Source organism: Bubalus bubalis, chromosome 4 (genome assembly GCF_019923935.1).
Source record: "Bubalus bubalis isolate 160015118507 breed Murrah chromosome 4, NDDB_SH_1, whole genome shotgun sequence".
NCBI classification, from domain to species: Eukaryota; Metazoa; Chordata; class Mammalia; order Artiodactyla; family Bovidae; genus Bubalus; species Bubalus bubalis.
In genome coordinates, this window is record NC_059160.1 from 153,875,455 (window position 1) to 153,895,864 (window position 20,410).

General features: G+C 54.8%; 1 long non-coding RNA gene across 1 annotated transcript; it reads right to left on the minus strand.

Moving 5' to 3' along the window:
* Window positions 1–17,082: 17,082 nt before the first annotated feature.
* LOC102391581 lies at window positions 17,083–19,552 on the minus strand. Its single transcript, XR_003109092.3, has 2 exons — window positions 18,271–19,552; window positions 17,083–17,476 (listed from the first exon to the last, which is right to left on the minus strand). It is a non-coding gene; the product is annotated as an uncharacterized LOC102391581 (long non-coding RNA).
* Between the last annotated feature and the right edge of the window lie 858 nt (window positions 19,553–20,410).

A 20,410-nucleotide genomic window follows, 5' to 3' on the forward strand; every position in this document is an offset into this window, starting at 1 on the left:
GGAAACCCGACACAGGTGGCCCAGGATTGTTCATCTTTGAAAATGCCCGTGTCACTCGTAGAGAGATGCATAGCAGGGGAATGGTTCACAGGACAAAAAAGGCACTCCATTCACAAGAAGAGAAGCCCCTGCTCCCCTCTTCCCTGCATCATGAACTTCCCTCCCTGTCCTGGCTGTAGAGGTGTGGTGGGGAAACTGCGCACAGATGCACAGCTGCTGCCCTACTCTGGGGGGATTTCTTCACCTATAAGGTGAGGAGTCGGAGGGAGTTCTCTCCAGGGCTCAGCTAGTGTGGGGAGACTTGGAGCAGAGAGTTAGGAAACCAGTGGACAGAGGTCAGTGAGAAATGGAAACCATGGTTCTCAGAAGGGCCTGGACTGAAGAACTAAAGAGCCTCTCATTGAAAGTGAAAGAGGAGCGAGAAAAAGCTGGCTTAAAACCCAGAATTCAAAAGACTAAGATCATGGCAACCAGTCCTATCACTTTATGGCAAGTAGATAGGGAAAATGTGGAATCAGTGTCAGATTTCATTTTCTTGGGCTCCAAAATAAATGCAGACAGTGGCTGCCGCGATGAAATTAAGACACTTGCTTCTTGGAAGAACAGCTATAACAAACCTAGACAGCGTATTAAAAAGCAGAGACATTACTTTACTGACAAAGGTCCATATTGTCAAAGCTATGGTTTTTCAAGTAGTCATGTATGGATGTGAGAGTTGGACCATAAAGAAGGCTGAGCACCGAAGAACTGATGCTTTTGAACTGTGTGCTAGAGTAGACTTTTGAGACTCCCTTGGACAGCAAGGAGATCAAACCAGTCAATCCCAAAGGAAATCAATCCTGAATACTCATTGGAAGGACTGATGCTGAAGCTGAAACTCCAATACTTTTGTCATCTGATGCAAAGAGTTGACTCATTGGAAAAGACCCTGATGCTGGGAAAAATTGAGGGCAAGTGGAGAAGGGGGTGACAGAAGATGAGATAGTTGGATGGCATCACTGACTCAATGGACTTGAGCTTGAGCAAACTCAGGGAGATAGTGATGGACAGAGAAGCCTGGTGTGCTGCAGTTCACGGGGTCGCAAAGAGTGGGACAACAACCCAAGAGACACTGGGATGGTTAGGGAGACGACATACCATCTCACACTTGGTCAGCAGGGTGGGCTAGGGTTCAGGACCTCAAAACCTCCAGTTCCTCCTCCCTCAGGACTTAACAGCCGAAGCTGGGAGGATCCCAAGGGTGGTGACTCTGTCCGGGGCAGGACCCTGGTGTATCATCATGGCCTGGCCTTCCTGATTCTTGCTCCTGGTGGTGGAAGCATGAATGTGGGTGGGGGTGGAGGGTGGGGAGAACATCACCTTTCTTTTTTGAAAAGGAAATCAAAGTCCTTCAACAGCTCCCCAGCCTCCACTTCTTCCCTGCAGTCTTCACCCACCCTGAAGCCTACAGGATCCTCCGAGAGCATGGTCTTAACTATGGTGGTCCCTTGCTCACCCACCTTCAGAAGCTCCCCACCACCTCTGCCAGTCCTCCTGACCTGAGGCCCTGCTAGACAGACAGAGGCCCCGGTTCCATGTTCAACAGCCTTCAGGGTCCACCAAGCTCTCTCAGGGATTTCTCCAAATTTCTCAATTGATGGCTAAGCTATCTGATGCTCAGCGAGGTCAAGCAACTTGAAACTCAAATCCAGCTCTGGCGATGCAGTTAGAGTTCATGCCCTACCTACAGAGGGGCCACAATGCCAGAAAGGAAGCTTCAGGAAGCTGTGTCCCTCAGCTGGGGAGAGCCTGGGCCCTGTGTGGTTGGGGAAAGGCAGGGAAGGAAGGAAGAGGTCGAATGGTGAACTCTGAAGGCAGACCAGTGTGGTGGGCAGAGCCCAGACCATGAATCCAGGGATCTGGGGCCCAGCCACCCCTGCGGGGCCTCAGCCACCTCCTGTGGGAAATGGACAATAAAGCTCCCTACAAGGCACAGGTTCTTGAGGGAGCGTGAACACCAGGTAGGTGCTGCCGAGCCGGCCTGGAGCTGGGTGCGCAGCAGGTGTCTATTCCACACTCGCTGCCTCTGCACTGGATTCAGAGGCTCTGGGCTGGGGGTGCAGCCTTTGGTCCCAAACCCACCCCCAGCCACAGCCCACAGGGAGGCTTTGCAGGCCCAGCAAACAACCCCTCACCGCCCTCGCCAAAAGGAAACATTTTTTAAAAAGCAACAGAAACTAACATCTCTGTAGGCTGTGTGTTGGTGACGGGAAAAGGAGCTTCAGAGAGGAAAGAGCTACCGGGGGCGGAGGCCAGACCGAGGCAGCAGAGGAGAGAAACAGAGATCTGATAAGGAGCTCTGCTCTTCAGGGCCCGGGGAGCTGGGGAGGAAGGCTCAGCCCCTGCTCAGCCCCTGCAACCAGGGAGCGGGGCGGTGGGGGTCTGAGATCCCCCGAGGTAGCACTCAGCCCCACCTGCACCTGGGCCACAGGATTACAAAGCCCAAGCCTCCTCCCCTGCCTTAGGGCAGGGCCTTACCCTGGATGCAAGAACCAGTCAGAGGCTCAAAGGTCGGTGGTCCCTTTGTAGGCATGCATCCCTGGCCTGGGGACAGTCTCTTGGAGACCAAGGGGTTCAGTGTCCCCTTCCCCCAAAAGAAGGTACTGACTGTCTTAGGACAGCATTAGCACATGGTGTCAGCCTGGGAATCAGGAGGTTCAGGGCTGTGGGCTTCCCATGGGGCCCTGAGCAAGTAGCACTAGGTAGCATGATGGAGATGTCCCAGTTTAGCACTGAAAGTCTGCATCCCAGGGGACCCTTTGGTCCTGGGGAAAATGGTCCCCTTTGCTCCTCTGGGCTGGGACTTCCTCTGCTGAGACTAGAAGACTCTCCCAGCTCCCTGCATGGGCTTCCTGAAGCCTGAGGATTGGGGCCTGTCCTCTTGGACAAACTCATAGACTGTTTGAGAGGACGTGATATGACTCTGTCCCAGGGAACCCAGGTGGCCCCAGGATAGACAGGCAGAGGGAGCAGGTATCAGGAACCGGAGGGCAAGCACATCCAGGCAGGCTTGGCTTGACCTGGGCTTCACGGAGGGAACAACTTCACTCAGGCTGAGGCCAGACAGAGGAGTAAGCAGTGTGCCACGCCCTGTATTGGGCGCTGGTCAGATGGTCGGGCCCCAGCTGGCCCTCAAGAGCCTTGCAATTGAATTTCTAAATGTACTGCCTGCAGTCTCTGAATCCCCCTATTGCATCCACTGCCAAATGATTTGCATGAAAAAACAAACACTTAAAAAAAAACAAAAAACCATAACAGATCACAGAGATTTGTCTTTTTTTTTTTTTTTTTAAGTGAAGATGGGCTTTCCACAGAAATTAAAAGCACCCAGCGGGGCTCTAAATGCATATGCCCACATCCCCATGCTTTCCTGACTCCCTGTGCTGTCCACCCCAGCAGAGGCAGATCCCCCAGGAGAGACTGAAGGCTGTGCAGAGACAGCATCCAAGGACCCACTCACACTCCAGGGCACAGGGCGGCTCCACCTGGCCTTGCCCACCTGTCAAACCCACTCCGTCAAAGCGTCTCACCAACAGTTTCAGGGATGGCTCCTCCTCCTAAGTCGCTTCAGTCGTGTCTGACTCTGTGTGACCCCCAGACGGCAGCCCACCAGCCTCCCCCGTCCCTGGGATTCTTGGCAGGGGAGTCATTAGTCCACCCTAGTTTCCTATGCCCAAGAGCCCTCATACTTTCTAGCTAGGCTGCCCTGAACAAGTCACTTGTTGAGCTCTCTCTGAGCTCCAGTTACCTCATCTGCTAAAAGAGGGCAACAAGACGGTGTGGGGGACGATGGGTGTTTGGTGCATGTGCCAAGCTAAGGGGTGAGTGGGCTTCCAAGAAGCCAGTAAATGCATTTCTGACCCTCCTCTGGAAACCACAAACTCTACCCCCAAGAAGGGCAGCAAGAGGCAGGTGGGGGCAGGGGGTGTGCACTCTTACCTGCTGGGCTGAAAGCTAGACCCAGTCCTATCCAGAATTCTCCACTGGGAGGAGGGGAAGGGCCGCACAGGGCATGAGGGCAGGAGAGCTAAAAGCAAATGCTGTCACCGTCCCTCTGGCCGCCTTGGCTGATCTGGGGCCTCGGTGGGGTCCAGGGCTGAATCCACCCTTCCTCTCTCCTCAAGCACTTACTAAGCTCTTCTGACCTCTCACCTGGTCAAGTCACATGATTCTGCGCCCCGTCCCGCCCACTATATGAGTTACATGCCCCCTGGTTCACTCTGTATTCTCAGTGACCCTAGCCCAAAGGTCTCTGTGCTCCCATTTCCTAAATCAACTGAGGCTCAGAGAGGCAGGGACTTGCCCAGAATAAAGCACAGCATCCTCAGAACCAGGGCCAACAAGAGATACAGGCATCTGATGCTGCAGGTGAAGGCCCCAAAGCAAAAGGCCTTGGCAGGAAAGGGGCCTTTGGGAGCCACCAAGAGTCCTGAGCAGAGGAGTGGCGTGATTGTGGGCGGTGGGAAGCTGGCCTGAGGGCCTTGTGTCTGGAGCCAGTGAGACCAACAAGGAGGCTGTGATAAAAGTGCAGGCAACTGGGGGAGCCAAGAGGAGTGTGGGGGCAAGTGACGTGGGGAGGGCAGACCCCTGTGGCTCTCAGTCTCTGGGGACTCAGAGTTGGGAGGGGGAGGCACCAAAGAGGGGGAGGGGTGGGGAGGGCCGCTAGAGTGCTCACAGCACTCCAGGCACAGCGCTGGCTCCCACACCTCCAGCTCGCCATGCGGTAGTCTCAGCGGGGTCATCACCCCACTTTCCCGGTCGGGAGCAGCCAGGGCTGGGCTCCCTGAGTGCCATTCGGCCAGTGTGGGCTGGGTCCGCTCCCCACTGCACATCAGGCTCCTGTACCTACCTCTTTCTCCAGGCGGCTTCCCCATGCCAGATTGATGAACAACGTAATAAAGGGGGCAATCACATTATTCCTGAATGCATTTTAATAAAAATCAAATAAAAGCAATTATGTGAATTTTCAAGAGGATCACCTCTCCTCCTTTCCCTGAGGTAGGAAATAGAATGAATTCAGGAAATCATTAGAATCAGAAACCCGAGCTGCGCGCCCCTGCCACGCTGGCGGCGGTCACACAAAAGCAGCAGGGAAACCCAGTCCCCAGGGGCAGCGCGGGTGCCTTTCTTTAGCTCTTTGAGTGGAAATTCCACCTATGGGTGAAGAAGAGTAATTAAGGGCCAGGAGAGACGCTTTGAATCCAGGCTGCCTTTGCAGTTTCAAAAGGGCAGTCTGAGGACTCCCCAAGGGACAGCTCTCCAACCTGGTAGCTCAGGACTCAGAGAGGGTCCCCAGATGAACACACTCTCACCTCTGTAAGGGATAAGTAGCTCTCAGCCCAGCTGGGCGCCAGAAAGAAGAGGTCCCTCCAAGGGGCAACAAGTACATTTTCCCTACTCGCCAGCATCCCCAACATGGGCTTTTGCAAGGCCCTTCCCTTCCAATTAGTCTTCCAATTAGCAGCGTGGCACTCTTGCTCCTCAAACTGATATGCTCATTTGGGGGTGCGAATGGTGAAACCAGAGGAGACAAGTGACACACGCAAGGTCGCCTAGCTGTGAGGTGGCACCAAGATAGAACTTTGTTCTCCAGAGGCCCGGAGGCAAGTCCAAGTCCTGTGGATTAGGCAGTCTGGACACAGAGAAGCCTGGCCTTGCAGGGCCACTTCCAAGAACAAGCACTGATCACCTGACTGCTGTAACCTGGGCACTGGCCTGGGCCACAATCTCCAAATACTGAGAAATGACTGTGTTCCTCCTCTTGATACAGGTTCAGGACTTAGCGCCTGCCAGGTGAGGTGGCCTGCGCACAACCCTGCAGCTAGAATGAGGAATCCTCAGAGTGGACAGAGCCTTCAGAATCCAGAGCCAGTTCCTAACTGATTGCCAGGCTGTAGGGCATCCTCATCACAGAAGAGAGGCCTTCGTCCATGGCCTTCCGGGTTGCATTTGGGCACTGGAGAGAAGAAAGACAGGGATCTTTCCTTCCTCCGGCCCCCACATTCATGCTGGGTAACCCATGTCCCCCTCTTACGTGAAACACAGGCCAACGGTGCTCCAGAAGCAGCACCTAACCACCCCTAAGATCCTCTCCCTCAGCCACGGGGTCCTAATTCTCAGATGGAGGCAAACTGGACCCCTGGCAGCCAGAGGTTCCCTTTAGGGCAGCTTGAGTTAAAGGAGCAAACCAGGCTGGGAGGCAGAGGGCCAGCACTGGCTATGTATGACCTTAGGTAACTCCCATGGCCTCTCTGATCATGCATGTGTGTGGATGTGCATCCGTGTATTTGTGTGTGCACATGTATGCATGTACATGTAACTACTGGATTGGGGACAGTGCCCAGTCCCCAGTTCAGACTCCTGGCTCTGCCCCACTTTGCTCTGACTCAGGTCCGAGTTGCCCTCAGTCCTTGCCACTGCTAACAGTTATGGCGCCCTCCTACAGGACACTCAGGGAAATATCACCCAAAAAGTGTGCTCTTCACTGGTCGGGAGCGGGGAGGAGAAGCCGAGTAGATTGGGAAGATTCTGGGTGGCCCCTCCCAATCAAGGTTTCCCTTGGAAACCAGAACCCCTGTACCATCCAGCTCCCGAGACGGGGAACTGACCACAGAGCTTCCAGTCGCATCCCCCTGTTTCCATCGGTGCCTCTTTCTGGTCTCTGAACCCCAGGGTCTGCTTAAAGGAAGTGGAGGCAGTGGCACCTGGCTTTAGGGCCAGTGCATGGGGGAGAGCAGGACCAGCGGATGGTGTGCAACTCCTCTGTCATGCCTGTCCCTCAGGGGCCAGCTGCCCCCTACTCTGCTCTGGCCAGCCCCTCGGGTCTTGCACATAGCAGGCACTCCATAAATGTGAGTGTGTGATGCTCAGAGAAAAGATAGGCTTGTCTAGGAGGGGGAGTTGAAAGCAAGAAAAGGAAGTCCCCTGCCCGCTCCACAGACCCGTGGCTTTGAGGCCACGTGCATGCACGTGTGCGCAAGCACGTGCTTGAACTTGTGCGTTCCTGTGACCACACATGTAACTATCGGAGTGGGGACACTCAGTTATGTACCCGCTGGTCTGCACATGTAACTTTTACACACAGCAGATGGATAAACAGGTAAACAATATCCCCAAGCCTCTCCTCCCTGCCTTGCCTTCAAATCCCCCATTAAGACGGGTCATGGAGCAAACAAGCTGAGACTTTGGCGGTCCAGGTCCATGGGGCCAACGGGGAAATCCATCTGCGGTCATCTTCACCCAGATTCCCTCTTGGTCACTCTGGGAACATCTGCCTGGGTCTGAGACCAGCTGTGCCTGGGGTCTGGGAATAGAGGCTGCTGTTGGGAGCTACTAGAACATCTGCCTTGGGATAAGAGCTGACAGAGGAATGCCCAAGGGCTCTGGCAGGGTAGAGGAGGGCACATTCAACTCTGCTGGAGAGGGTGAAGGGATGGGGGTCACAGGGAACACCTCCCAGCAAACAGAACCTTGGAGCAGGACCTAGAAGAAGCTGGGCTTCCCCAGCAGAATGGATGGATGGAGGGGACAGCTTAGGCAATGCCCTTATTCAGGCAATGCACAGCTGCCCGGGTACCCACCCCGCTTCTGCTGGCTGTACCAGCAAGAAGTGTCCTTTTCAGAGCACTCCCAGGAGAGAGAGGGCAAAACCGGGTACCACACTGCAAAGAGACCCTGAGTAGGGGACTAGTGCAGAAGGCAGCTCCTGTCACACCCCTAATACATGGGGTGTGAGTTGGCCCTCAGAACTCCCCCTCTGCCCTTTAAAGAAGTCACTTCCCAGGGAACTGCAGCATATAATTCAATGTCTCAGAAGTACAGTTAGCCCAGGGATCCCTCATGTGTGCTAAAACCTTCTGTGAGAGAGAGGACGGGAACAGTGAACAAACATCAGGCAGCCTCTCTCTGGGAAGCAAGGGACTGGGCAGGGCGGATTTTCACCGGTGTCCCTAATGCTCCGGTTCTTAAGTGCAGGGGTCATGAGCCTTCATTTAATCTGCTTCGTGACTTACAAATAGTCTTTTATATGTACGAAATATAATGTAATAAAAGGTTTAATTGTGTTTATGCTCACGTTTATGAGGTTGTTCCAAGGCCAGGTTGGCTGAGATGCCTCTGCATGATTACCTGAGCTTGGCATCCTCACAGATGCCCTCTCCCCAGCTTAGGGCAGTGTAGGGGCTGGACTCTTGTCCCAGTTTCACTAAGTCCATAGAAAATTCCAGTCATTCCAGGTGCAGCTCGAAAGGAAGGCAACAATTGCCCAGCCAACTACCTCTATGGGCTTCAACCTTCCCCTCTATGAGCCTCAGTGTCCTCTCTGTACCGTGAGGGAACTGCTCAGCTCAGTCCTGGGTTTGAACCCAGATGTTATCACTGCAGCACAATGGCAGGCAGCAGTTTCCTTGCCTGGAAAGTGGGCCCATGACAAAGCTGCCATGAAGAATGGGCAGAATGATGCTTGAAGACACAGTTCCTGGCATGCACTGTGCTGACCTCAGTCACTCAGTCGTGTCCGACTCTTTGCGACCCCATGGACTGTAGCTCTCCAGGATCCTCTGTCCATGGGGATTCTCCAGGCAAGAATACTGAAGTGGCTTGCCATACCCTCCTCCAGGGGATCTTCCCAACCCAGGAATCGAATCGAGGTCTCCTGCATTGCAGGCGGATTTTTTACCAGTTAGTACTCCATAAAGCAAGGATTTCTTGCTTTTGTTTTTCAATCACCAGAATAAACGAAGAACCTCTGTGGAAACAGGAGATTGGAAGACCTGCGCTCTGGGTCTGGACCCACCACTCACTGGCCCAGAAGCCTCAGGAGGCCTTTCACCCCAGGCCTCTCTCTGCTCCTGTGTAAAATGGGAACCCCAAGCCCCTCTCAGAGAGGAGAGAAAATGAGAAAGCTCTGGCAAAGGAGAGTGCATTGTGAACACCAGGGTCAGTAACCAGAGCTCTAATCCCCAAGACCCCTCCCCAGAGGAGAAACCCCAGTCTGCCGCGAGAGGGATATGCCCGGAGCTTCACCCAGGCAGCCCTAATCTCAGGCCAGCCCAGCGCCAGCTCCCGCTCAGAGTTAGGGGCCTGGGCTGGATCAAAGGCGGAGGGAATTAGCATCACAGAGAGCCCGGGGGAGGGGAGGCCAGGATTAATTCATTCTCCTCTTCCTGCTGTTTCTCCAGCAGCCTGTGGAGTTGGGGGAAGGGTAACCATCCACCCCCAAGCCCCTACCACACCCCCAGGCCAGTTCTCACAGAAGGAGCTGGGCAGGGGCAATGATCTGGGCGGGACCTGCAGTGAAAAAGGAGATGCTCTGTGTACACGTCTGGAGTCAGTGGTTTGAACAGACAAGAATTCAGATTCCTGGGCCAGAGGGACATCCTCAGAGGTTGGACTTGGGGAAAGGGGAGTGCCATGTGAGTTCACAGACCCCACTGTGTCATTTCAGGGACATAAAAGCGTGTGTGTGTGTGTGTGTGTATCTACGATGCTGAGATGGTGAGCCTCATGTGTGGGTGTCCACGTGAATCTGGGTGACCAAGGTGTCAAAGGTGCAGACACATGGGCACACGCGTGGACAGAGCAGCCTGAGAACTTTGAAATGAACAGAAAGGAAACGTGAGGGGACTCAAATTGGAGTATTTCTCACAGGGAAACAGCTAGATGGTGTCCAGTGACCATCTCACAGGCCCTGCCTCTAAGTTCCATGGGCTATCTGCATTCCTCAGGCTTTACCTGTCCTACCAGGGAACTGTCGTGGGACCACCTAGGTTAACCTTTCTGGGCCTTGGTTTCCTTACTTAAAACGTGGGTAATCATAGTGTGCGTGTGAGAATTCAATTAGTTGATAGAAGGGAAGCAGTTAAAAAGGCCCTGGGCACACAATGAATGCCCTCAGGGATATGTCAGTACAATTACTGCTACCTGGAGGGGGCATGGTGGGGCTGAACCAGGCTGGCCGGAGGAACAGGGTCAGCCCGGAGCCTGCCAGGAGCTGTCCTCGCTGAAGCCTGGAAGGAAGGTTGCTTCTAAGCCAGCAGAGCTGGGCAGCCTCTGGCAGTGCTGGGAAAATGGAGCATGCGGTATTGGAGGAATCACGAGGCACAGCCTCGGCCAACTTGGCAGGCTTGGCTCTCACTGGCCATTTGCACAGAGCTCCTCCTGCCTCCTCCCCTTCTAACTTCTCATCTCCCCCACTCCTGCACCTCCCACCCACATTCTGCCCCAGGAGTGTGAGGCATGTCCCTCCCACCAGCCCTGTTTCATCCTTCAACTGGCTCAAAAGGTCCATTCTTCATGCCCATTTTGCAGGTGGTAAAACTGAGCCTCAGAGAAATGGATGGACGGGAGCAGGAAGCAGAGCTGGACTCAGGCGTCTCCGAGTAGATTACAGAGAAATAAAATCACAGCCTGGCCCCTAGAGCAGCCCAATCGGCTCTCAGCTCTTCAGGGTCTGTGCTGGTTTTCAACATCCCTAAAACAATTCCCTCGACTGTTCCTGAACACAAACTTGGCAAAGACACCCCCTTCCCTGACGTTCACCTCGTCTTCTCCATCCCACCCTCAAGAATGTCTAGCCTGACACCTAAACGAATCCTCCTGTACCTCTCCCACCTCTCCACTTTTGCTCCTGCTGTTCGGTCTTGTCCATCCTGGTCCAAGTCTTCTTCATCCGTCAAGGCCCAAGGCAAATGCCACCTCTTCCATGAAGTCTTTTCTGATTGCCTTGTCCATTAGTGGCCTCTCGGTCCTCTTCCCCCCCCCGGGACCTAGAGACATTCCTCTCAGCAGTACTAACCACTTACCTGCTGGGAGGTCCGAGAGGGCAGACCAGGAGCATCTCTGTACACACACACTCCCACCCCACAGGTCAGGACAAAGATGTCCATAGGCTGTGGTGGACTGTGAGTTCACACCCTCCCACATCTCTCTAGAAGCCCCTCTGGGCCCTTGTACTGTGGCCATGTGATGTAGCATTAACAGCTAAGGCTCTGGGGCAGATTTTCCTGGATTCAAATCTCAACTTTTCCGCTTACTGTGTGACTTTGGGCTTTTATCTAGCCTCTCTGAGCCTCAGATCTATTAACAGGAATAATAATAGTTATAGTTCCAAGGCCACTAAGTCGTTCCCTTTGTTGTCATTATACTGTTATTGTTATAACCAGGATAATACAAAGAGATGCTGGACACAACCTTTGTCCCAAAGGGGATGACAGTCCAGACAGAAACAGGAAAGGAGGTTTACATTTCTAAGCTCATTTAATGGTCAAACCACCTTGGTAGTTATCATCAGCCCCACTTTACAGATAAGGAAACTGAGGCTCCAAGAGGTGGTGTAAGCTCCCAAAGGCTCACAGCCCTAAGCTGCAGGCCTGGGATTCAGGGCCAGGTCGTACGGCTCCAAAGTCCATGCTCTTTCAACAAGCCCGCGCTGCCTCTCAGTCTGGCAGCGAGATAAGCCGTGTACACAAATAGCTGTAATCCAAGGTAGAAAGTGATAAGAGCCAAACAGGGGCTGACAAGGGCTCTGGGAGGGCGGGGCTCTGGGAGGGAAGGGAAGCGAAACGGTGGAGGTCAGGGCAGGCTTCTGAGAGTGGGTGGCATCTGAGTGTAGCCTCCAAGGTGGACAGGCTGCACAGCAAGACTTTCCAAAGGGGGTGGGCAGTGTGAGCAGACATGGGTCCCAGGCACCTGGTGCAGCCCCTGTCATGTCATTGAGGAAGGGAAAGGGGGGAGGAAGGAAGGGAAAGGGGATGGAAGGAGGAAGGGAAAGGTGGAGGGGAGACAGAAGGGAGGAACAGGGGATAGGAGGAGGGAGGGAGGCTGCGAGGGAGGGTGGATATATCCTGATCCCATTTGGCCCAGGAACTACCCCTCTCACTGTGAGACAGGGTCAATTCCTCCAATTTTCTAAAGGGCTTCAGGGGACCAAAGGACCCCTTGTTCTATGACACCCCAGAGAAGTAGTTCAGCATTTCCAGGCTGGAGTTCCTGACAATTAGATGTTTTGCTCAATAACAGGAAGAACTTCCCAGCAAGTAAAGCTGGACAGGGCTTCTCTGTGGGGCGGGGCAGTGGTGTGTTGGAGCTGGTTCTGACTGGCTCACAGGAGCCGATTGTTAAAATTTTCAGGAACTGCCTGACCTGGTTGATATTAAGGCAGCTTAAAATTGTCCATGGTGGGAGTATTTTATACCCTGGGAAATCGGCAAATACTACAAATCCGGTTTTCCCTACCTTGGAGAGCCAGCTGTTAAACATTTACCAGTGCACCACGGGGCATTGTCTGCTATGTAAGGGAGCAAGCTCCCTGTTTCCAGAAGGATGCAAGAAGAGACAGTCTACTGCCTGGGGAGAAATGAGGCCAAGGGGTTCATCCTTAGTGAGGAGACTCAGATTGGATGATATCAAAAGACCTTATTTTTTGGCTCCAGAGCCTATGGAAAGTCAGGTTTTAAGAAAAAAAAAAAAACTTAATCAGGGTAATTATTCATGCCAGGAAATTATTAACCACTTGACTCAGAGGCTGGGAGTAGGGCATGAGGAGCCACAAGCTTGCAGATTTCACGGACGGAAAGCCCTGTCCAACGTCACACGGGGAGTCAGTGGCAACACTGGGAGCAGAACCCATGTCTGCAACCTCCCTGCCAGAGCTCCTTGCAGGGCACACGGGCTGGGCCAGTGGGCAAGGGAGACAGGCACAGCTTCTTGCACAATTTGGGGTCTTTCTCCTCCACCAAAATATAAGCTCTGTGACAGCACAGATCACACCTCTTTTGCCACTGTTGGATTTCCAGTGCCTAGTTTCGTGCCAGGCACTTAGCAGGTATTCAATAAATACTTGTTGAAAGCATCAATATGTCTGAGATTCTTTCTCCTGGCAGCATTTAAAGAGCTGGGAATACTATCGTCTGAGGCCATTACCACTCGGGTCCCCACTCTTGTTTAGTGACGTGGAACCAACAGACCAAAGGAAGGGTCTGCCCCTTCCTGTATGACCTTGACCAAACCACCAGGCCTCCTGAAGCCTCGGTTTGTTCCTCTGCTGAGTGGGTTGCACAACTTCTGCTTGCCTCCTGAGGCTGCTGTGGCTTTCAGGCAAGAAAGAAAATGCTCTTTACAGACTGTCAAGTCCCGTGTCCATTCAAGGAAGGTGGTACATTGGGAAGCTAGCTTTGCTAGCCGGGTCAAGCTCAGAGGCACTGGGACAGTGGACATTGGGTAGTGGCCAGGCTGTCACTCTCACAGGTGACATCTGGGAAACCTGCGCCAAACCAGCTCATGGTAGGGGTGGGGTGTGAGGTTGCAAAGCGGAGCTCAAAGTTCTAAAGGGGCAAGTGAGGGTGGATGAAATGAAGATTAAGGGGAAATTTGGAGAAGGCTTTTTCTCCTAAGACCTAGCTAGTCTCTTGTGCAGAGGGAACAGGAGAATCAGTGAGTTTAAAAGCATGTGTATCTCTGCGGCGCTCTTTGTCACCGGACTCCAGGCCTTCCCGACTGCCTCAGTGGGTGAGCTGAGGGTTGATACCTGACAAATCAGGTCGAGGGTGGGATGGAAAACCCTGGCGTGTTCTGAAATCTAACCAGTGTTCCAAATGATTCCATGGAGGGAAAGATTTCTGTGATTCTCCCATACAGGCATCCGCAGGCCCCCCCTGGTACGGTGGGAGGCTGGGCTGGCAGGGAGGGAGGCCTGGCTCACCTCAAGCTGTGTGGGGCAGGGGCTGGGGGTGGTTGGTGGGGTGAGAAAAGCAGGCAGGAGGCGGCAGTGCCCCTACGGCCCTCCCAAGTGGCATCGGATTTTCACAAAGAGCATGAGGGCAGTGGGAGGCTCAGCGCTGGGGCCAGGGAGGCAGGTGGAGAGGGTGCCCGCAGTGTGAGCCTGGGCCCCCGGTGGGAAGCAGAAGAGAAAGGCCCTGTGTTAGCAGCCTGGCCCCTGGGCAGCAGGCTCGCTCTCGGCTCCATTCTGTTCGGCGGGATTCTAGTTGGCACCAGCTGCAGTCAGGAACAATGCCTGGATTTCTTTCTTTCTTCCTTTTTTAAAAAAATTTTAATAGAGGGGAGAGAAGGACCAGAGCCACTCACTGAACAGCTCAGCATCGTGGAGGCGTCTGGGACCATGTGTCCTTGAAAAAGCACAGACACAGGGACCTTACAGCTGGCTGCACGGTGCAAGAAGGCATGTCAGGCTGGCAGCCCAGGGTCTCAACCTGGCTGCTGCCTCAAACGTGCCGTGTGACCTTGGGCAGGTCCACACTTCACTCTGGTCCATGGTCTCCCCAAGACCTCCTTACCTGCTTACCGGGCCTCACATGGTGACCATTCGTCTCTTTCTCCCAAACTATGAGAGAGGCATTTGGTATAAGCAGTCCTTCCTTATAGTTTGTGAGCTCCCAGAGGGTTGGGTCCAGTTCATCCTTGTGTGCCCCCTGCATTTCCTGAGACACCTGATTGCCCATCAGTTTTCAGCAGCAAATTGGGTGCTAGGATAAACCAGTGAGTCAATACGGCCTGCAGTCCCCAGGGAGGGGACATGGGTTCCCACCAGATAACCTCCCTGACCAGTGAAGTGTCACACCAGGCAAATGAAACGCTGCGCCTCAGTCTCCTCGTCTGTAGAATGGAGACATGAATACTAATAATTCACGTGCGGACTACAGGAGTTTATACACAGTGCCTGACACCTAGTAGCAACTTACCAAGTCGTTTCTATAACGATGACAATGCTATGGGTACAGAAGCATATGGGGGTGAGACCAGCTACATAGCAGATCTGCCAGAGTTATCTGAAGAAGCTTCCCAGCAGGTGGCTGTAGATGTAGCCTGAAAAGCAGGGAGGGGTGCATCCCGGAGGCAGGCAGAGCAGAGGAGAGTATGTGCATAATACAGACAATTCTGGGAACCACCCAGCATGGTTATAAGACAGGGTCAGAGCAAGGGGTATGATAGGCCAGGCAACTGCTAGCCAGGTGAGCAGGGCAGATGTTGAGGCTCTGAGATCTTTTCCCACCCCCTCCAGTGCCAGAAAGGAGGCCCCCTCAGGGTACTGGAGCTGTCAGAAAGAAAGTAGGAGGTTTGACCTTCCTCCGGTCGCATGTCCCAGAGTTCCCACGCACGAGCTCCTCCATCACCCGCTCTAGGAGCCCTGGTACAAGTGAAGAATTAGGAGACCTGGTTCCTGTCCCAGCTCTGACACTTTACAGCTGTGTGGCTATGGGAAAACCACCACCTCCATCTGAGGCTCAGTTTAGTCACCCATAGAAGGGCCGCTGCAAGGCTGGGAGGGTGAGAGGTACCCCGTGAGAAGAGGTGTTAAGGCTGTTACCTATTCTCAGTCCTGGACAGCTCGCTCCACATACAGAAATTTCCCTGTCCCCACCAGGCCAAAAGGGGGCCACTGAGCACACTCCCCAAGGCGGCCACCCCCCCACCCCAAACCTAAAGTGGAAGGCTCAGACCTACAGAGCTGCAGGACACACCAAGGCAAAAGTGCTCTGGACGTTCCCCGTGTGCCACGCACTCTCTTGATGGCAGATGGGGAAACAGAGGCACGGAGTCTGTGACGTGCTCAAGCCACCAAGTAAGTTGGGCAGAAGGTCGGGTGCGTGGGTTGGGCTGGGCTGGATGTCCCAGCTCCTGAGGGAGGCTCTCAGCTTATTCTCTGAGGCCCCTGATGGGAAGAAGTGGATGGTGATGGAACTAGAACCACGGGGAAGAACACCGTGACGGCAACTGAGAAGATAACAAGCCTTGCGGAAGGGCCTGGGAGATTCAGGCTCTGGAGGCTGGGAAGGCAGGGAGGGCCTCAGAGAATGAAGCGGGCCATCTGATTGGAATACAGAAAGGAGGCAGGCCAGAGGAGCCTTCTGTGCATGTCTGCTCTGTGCCAGACTTCATCGCCACCCACCCTTAGAGGCACAGAGCTGGGTAGGGTCCAAATGCCTCCTGGATCCAACCAAGGTGTGAAGATGAAAGGTCCTCCCCATTACTCCACCACCCCCAGAGGGCACCACGACTGCCTGGTGAGCAAGTCTTTACTCTATCTCGAAGCACCTGGCAGGTCAACCTGTCTGCACCAGAGCCTGGGCCTGGTGAGGAGATGAAGACAAGTCTCCATTCTCAACCCAGAGGCCCAGCCCAGACCTCACCCATTGAGTAGCTGTGAGGTCCTGAGCGGGTCACTTAAATCTCTCTGAGCCTCTTTCCTCAGAGGCAAATTACACCTTCTGGCTTGTGGAGAGGATGTAATGAGAGCCTATTTCCCAAGTGTTCCGTGTACAGTAAGCACTCAATAACTGTGACTTTCCTCCAGCGCCTTCAGCCCTCTGGCTCCCTTCTAGGGACGGGGTTGTGAGGAGTGGAGACAGAGGAGGCAATCCTGGAGAGGTAGGAATTCATCCCCACTGGTACCAGGCCCCTGCCCACCCCCAGCCCATGGAGGGCCCCCTGTTCGAGGGGACCATAGTCAGGACACCCTACATAAGACCTAAGCCACTGCCTTCCTCTGGGACCCTGGCTCCCCTTACCAAGGCCTAAGCAATGATCTTCTTTTCCTGCTGGGGGATCCCTGGAGGGTGGAGGGTGAGGAAATTAATAGCACTGAAGTCTGTTGTGAAGGTGGGTGTGGGCTGGGCCCCACACCGGCGCCCATAGGCCAGCCTCCTGCAGCCTGCACCGTCCTGCTGGCCACTGAAGCTGCCTGTGAAGCCAGGTGATTTATGGGCCTGCATGGGCTGGGTGGAATCCATCTTCCAGCTCCCAGTGGCTGGGAAGTGAAAGCATCATCCTCTCTGCCTCACCCCAGGCCTCCAGGCCCACAGAGGCCAAGGCCATGAAGGTGGGGGCTCAGGACAAACAGTCCCCAAAGAGGCCTGATTACCATCATGAAACCCTGCTCTTGGTTTACAGAGTCCCAGAGAGGGCTAGCTACTTGCCCCAGGGTCACACAGAGAGTCTAGGGATGAGGATGTAGAGCTGGGACTGAGAGACCAGCAGGAAACTTTGTTAATGAGGACCTGAGTTCAACTCATGCTGACTTCGGACAAGTCCGTCACAGTGCAGTTTAATAGCGCCTAACTCAAGGCAATGTGAGAATTCAATGAATTCATGCCTCAGAGGCCCTCAGCACGCTACCCAGCACACAGTAGGCACATACTAAGTCACAGCATCTTCCAAGAGCCCATATGGATCCAACATGCCTTATTATTTCTCGAAATTGGAATAGGGACAGCAAGTGTCTGAGTCTCAAGAACTGGAGCCCAGGGTCCTCAGGAGACTAGGGTAGACTCAAGACTGAGGTGAGATTTCTTAGAGTTGCTGCCATCAAATGTCATGCTTGCCCAGCTGGGAAGAGCTGAGATTACCGCTGGCTCCATGCTATAGAGAGCTGGGCCCTCTTTGTGTGCTGAGCTTGGCTCCTGTGTCCTCTTCAGTCACTCCCCTAGTTTCCAAATGCAAAAGGAACTGGCAAGGGAGGTGGAAGTGGGAGTTCTTCTGGATAGGGCTTTTGAACATGAGTGGTCACCCCTCAGGTCATCTGCATCCCCCACTTTTTAGAAGTAGCTATACTTTGTCACTCGCTAAGAGATTTGGACAAATTGTTTAGAGAACTGACTGAACAACCTGACCGAGGTGGTCATCAAAGCAATAGGAACTGGCCTAGGTCTCAGCTGGGGCTTGAGTCTTGCCCTTCAGGTTCTTAAATACCCAGAAACTCTGTCCTAAGGTTTTGGACCTGGGGTAGGGATGGCTTTCTGACTGCTGCAATGCTATGGGTTTTGGAGGGGCAGGGTGGAGGGGTGGTGGAAGGAAGGCAGCTGTTGCTCCAGCCACCTTTCATCAAGTGAATCGCCTTTTCAGCACCTTTCAGCACTGGGTCAGGCCTTCAAGGGTTTCTCAGCTTACTCTCATTTCCCAACTTAGGGAACCCAGGCCACCGTGATGATGAGGGGTTGGGGTGCCCTCCCACAGGAATGTGCTGGGACCGTCCTCCCTAGTGTCCCTAGAGGTCTCAAAGGTTTTCAGACCATCAACCATACTCAGGGCTGCTCAGCTGACACCTGTGTGAGAGCTGAAGCAAAGTAGCTGCCTGATAACAGTCCATGTGACAAGTGGAAAGACTAAGGCCCAGAAAGGAGTACCTAATGGCTCCTATATGGAGGCAGAATTTCCCATGGGAAGATCAAGCAGGCTCCCGGCATTCTCCCTTCTCCTCCCACCCCCAGCCCTGCGGACCTGAGCTGCAGTCCTCTGAGCTCTCAGGAATCCAGGCTGAGTTTGCTGGCTGTCAGAATAGCGTAGCCTTGAGAATGAATTCAGGGCTGGCAAATTCATTTTGCCTCTTCTCCCTCCGGTGGTGGAAGGAATGATCTCGCCGGCCCTGAAGGAGTTCAAGCCGAGGTCAGAGAAGCCCTCTGAAGGATGTTCTAAAAAGAGGGTTGAGGGGGATGGTACTCCGGCCTGCTCCCTCGTTGGCCCAGGGTCTACGCTGATCCCTGCTCGGGAGGCCTGGGGCCATCCTCGAATCTGCGTGGCACGTCCGCTCTCCCAAGCGGGCCTCGTCAATCAGGCAGCGGCCCTAGCCGGGCCAGTACGTCTTCCGCTAGTCTCAAGCCCCCGGGGAGACCCCCGCCTCTGCTCTCTCCGGGTGCCGCCTCCCCCCCACCCCGCCCCCAGCGGCGGTGTCATTGTTCTCTGACGTCACGCAGAGGCCCCGCCCCTCGACCCCCATCCCGGCTCCCGGGCTCCGGCTCCTGGCGCCCGAGACCCAGCAGCCTCTAAAGCCCCGGCAGAGCAAGGCTCCCCCCGCGGCCCGGCCGGGGCTGCGCCCCCTTGCGCTCTCCCCAACTTGCCTTTGTTATTCCAGCTCCCTTCCTCGCCTCGCCTCCAACACAGCGGCGGATTGGAAAACGCGGAGCGCGGAACCGCCACTACACCTGGAATCTGAAGCCGGCGCCCGGCCCGAAGCCTCCCCAGCTGGCGCGGGGAGGGGAGTGCGCGCGTGCGCGCGTGTTTGTGTCCATCCCGGGCTGCGCGGGCGCTGATTATGATTTGGGACTGAGGGTACCGCAGATCATGAGTAGGGGGGTCGAGGGGAAGGGGTATGGAAGAGGACGTGGAAGGATGTGTTTGTATGTGTACCTGAATGTGAGGATTTAGTGCACAGGGAGATGTTTTGTTTTTTGAGTGTATGTGGGTTTGTACAGTGCTGTATGCGCGCTTGCCATGTACACTGGCATATTTGTGAGCGCAAGTGTACGTGTGTGTGGGTGCGTGTGCGTGTGGAAGCGTGTTAGTAATACTGAGTGTGGGTGCAAACGTGTGCCGTTTGGGTAGGAGTTTCCGTGTGAGGGGCAGCGGACGTGAGCTGAAGTGGGTGCACACTTAGGTGCTCTCAAGGGTGGGTCTGCCCGGGGAACCCCGCGAGCGGCTGTATCCAACTACACCTTGTGAGTGCCATCCTTCTCCCCGACTCCTGGGACAGTGCACAGCCCTAAGCCGGAATCCTGCGCCACCGCTCCCTTCTGTCCCGCCCACCCCCAGCCCCCGCCGCCCACCGCCCGCGCACTTTGGGCCTGGGATGTTTCCCGCGGGGCCTTGGGGAATCCAAGCGCTTTTGGACCGCACGGAGTGCGGGGGACAGACCCTGCGCACCGCTTCTACCCAGCGCTCCAGCCTTCTCCAACATGGCCTTTGGTGGGAGGGGGGCTGGCGTCCTCTGCTCCCCCCACCCGCCAGCCCCCGGGCTTTAGGAGCAACCCCAAAGCCTTCTCCAGCGGAAGGCTTTGGCAATCTCGTTAGCAATTCGCTCAGCCCTAGTACTGGTACCTGACAGCTTTCGCAGCCCCGAGCGCACTCCTGTCGGGGGCGTGAGAGCAGAGCGGGGGACACTCCGGTGAGACTGGTGATTTCAGCCTCCTTCTCAGTGTGAACACATCTTAGGCTCAGCATTTCTCTCCTGCTCCAAACTTGCTGGGGCAGCTGGGGGTGAGGTCGCAGTTAGGGAGGGCGTGGGTGGGAGCGTCCAGGGAGCAGTGGAGGGAAAAGAGAGAAGGAGGTGAGTGGGAGTGGGGGAGTGGGTGACGCACGAAGCCTATCAGAGCCCTAGAGGGGAAAAAGCTTGGAGAGCGCCCAGACCGAGAAGCTCCGAAGAAAGGGAGAAAAAGAGGGAAAGGAAAGGCAGAGAAAGAGAGGCGAAAAGAGACCGAGAGAAAGGCGAGACCGCAGAGAGCGCTAGGCAAGCCGAGTTGAGCGCTGGCGGCGGCGGCGGCGGCGGCGGCGGCGGCGGCGCTGGCGCTGCGCTCCGCTCCTCCCTCCACCCCCCAGTTCCGCACCGGCTTTTGCGGCCGGCCGGCGGCGCGGGGCCCTTTGGAAA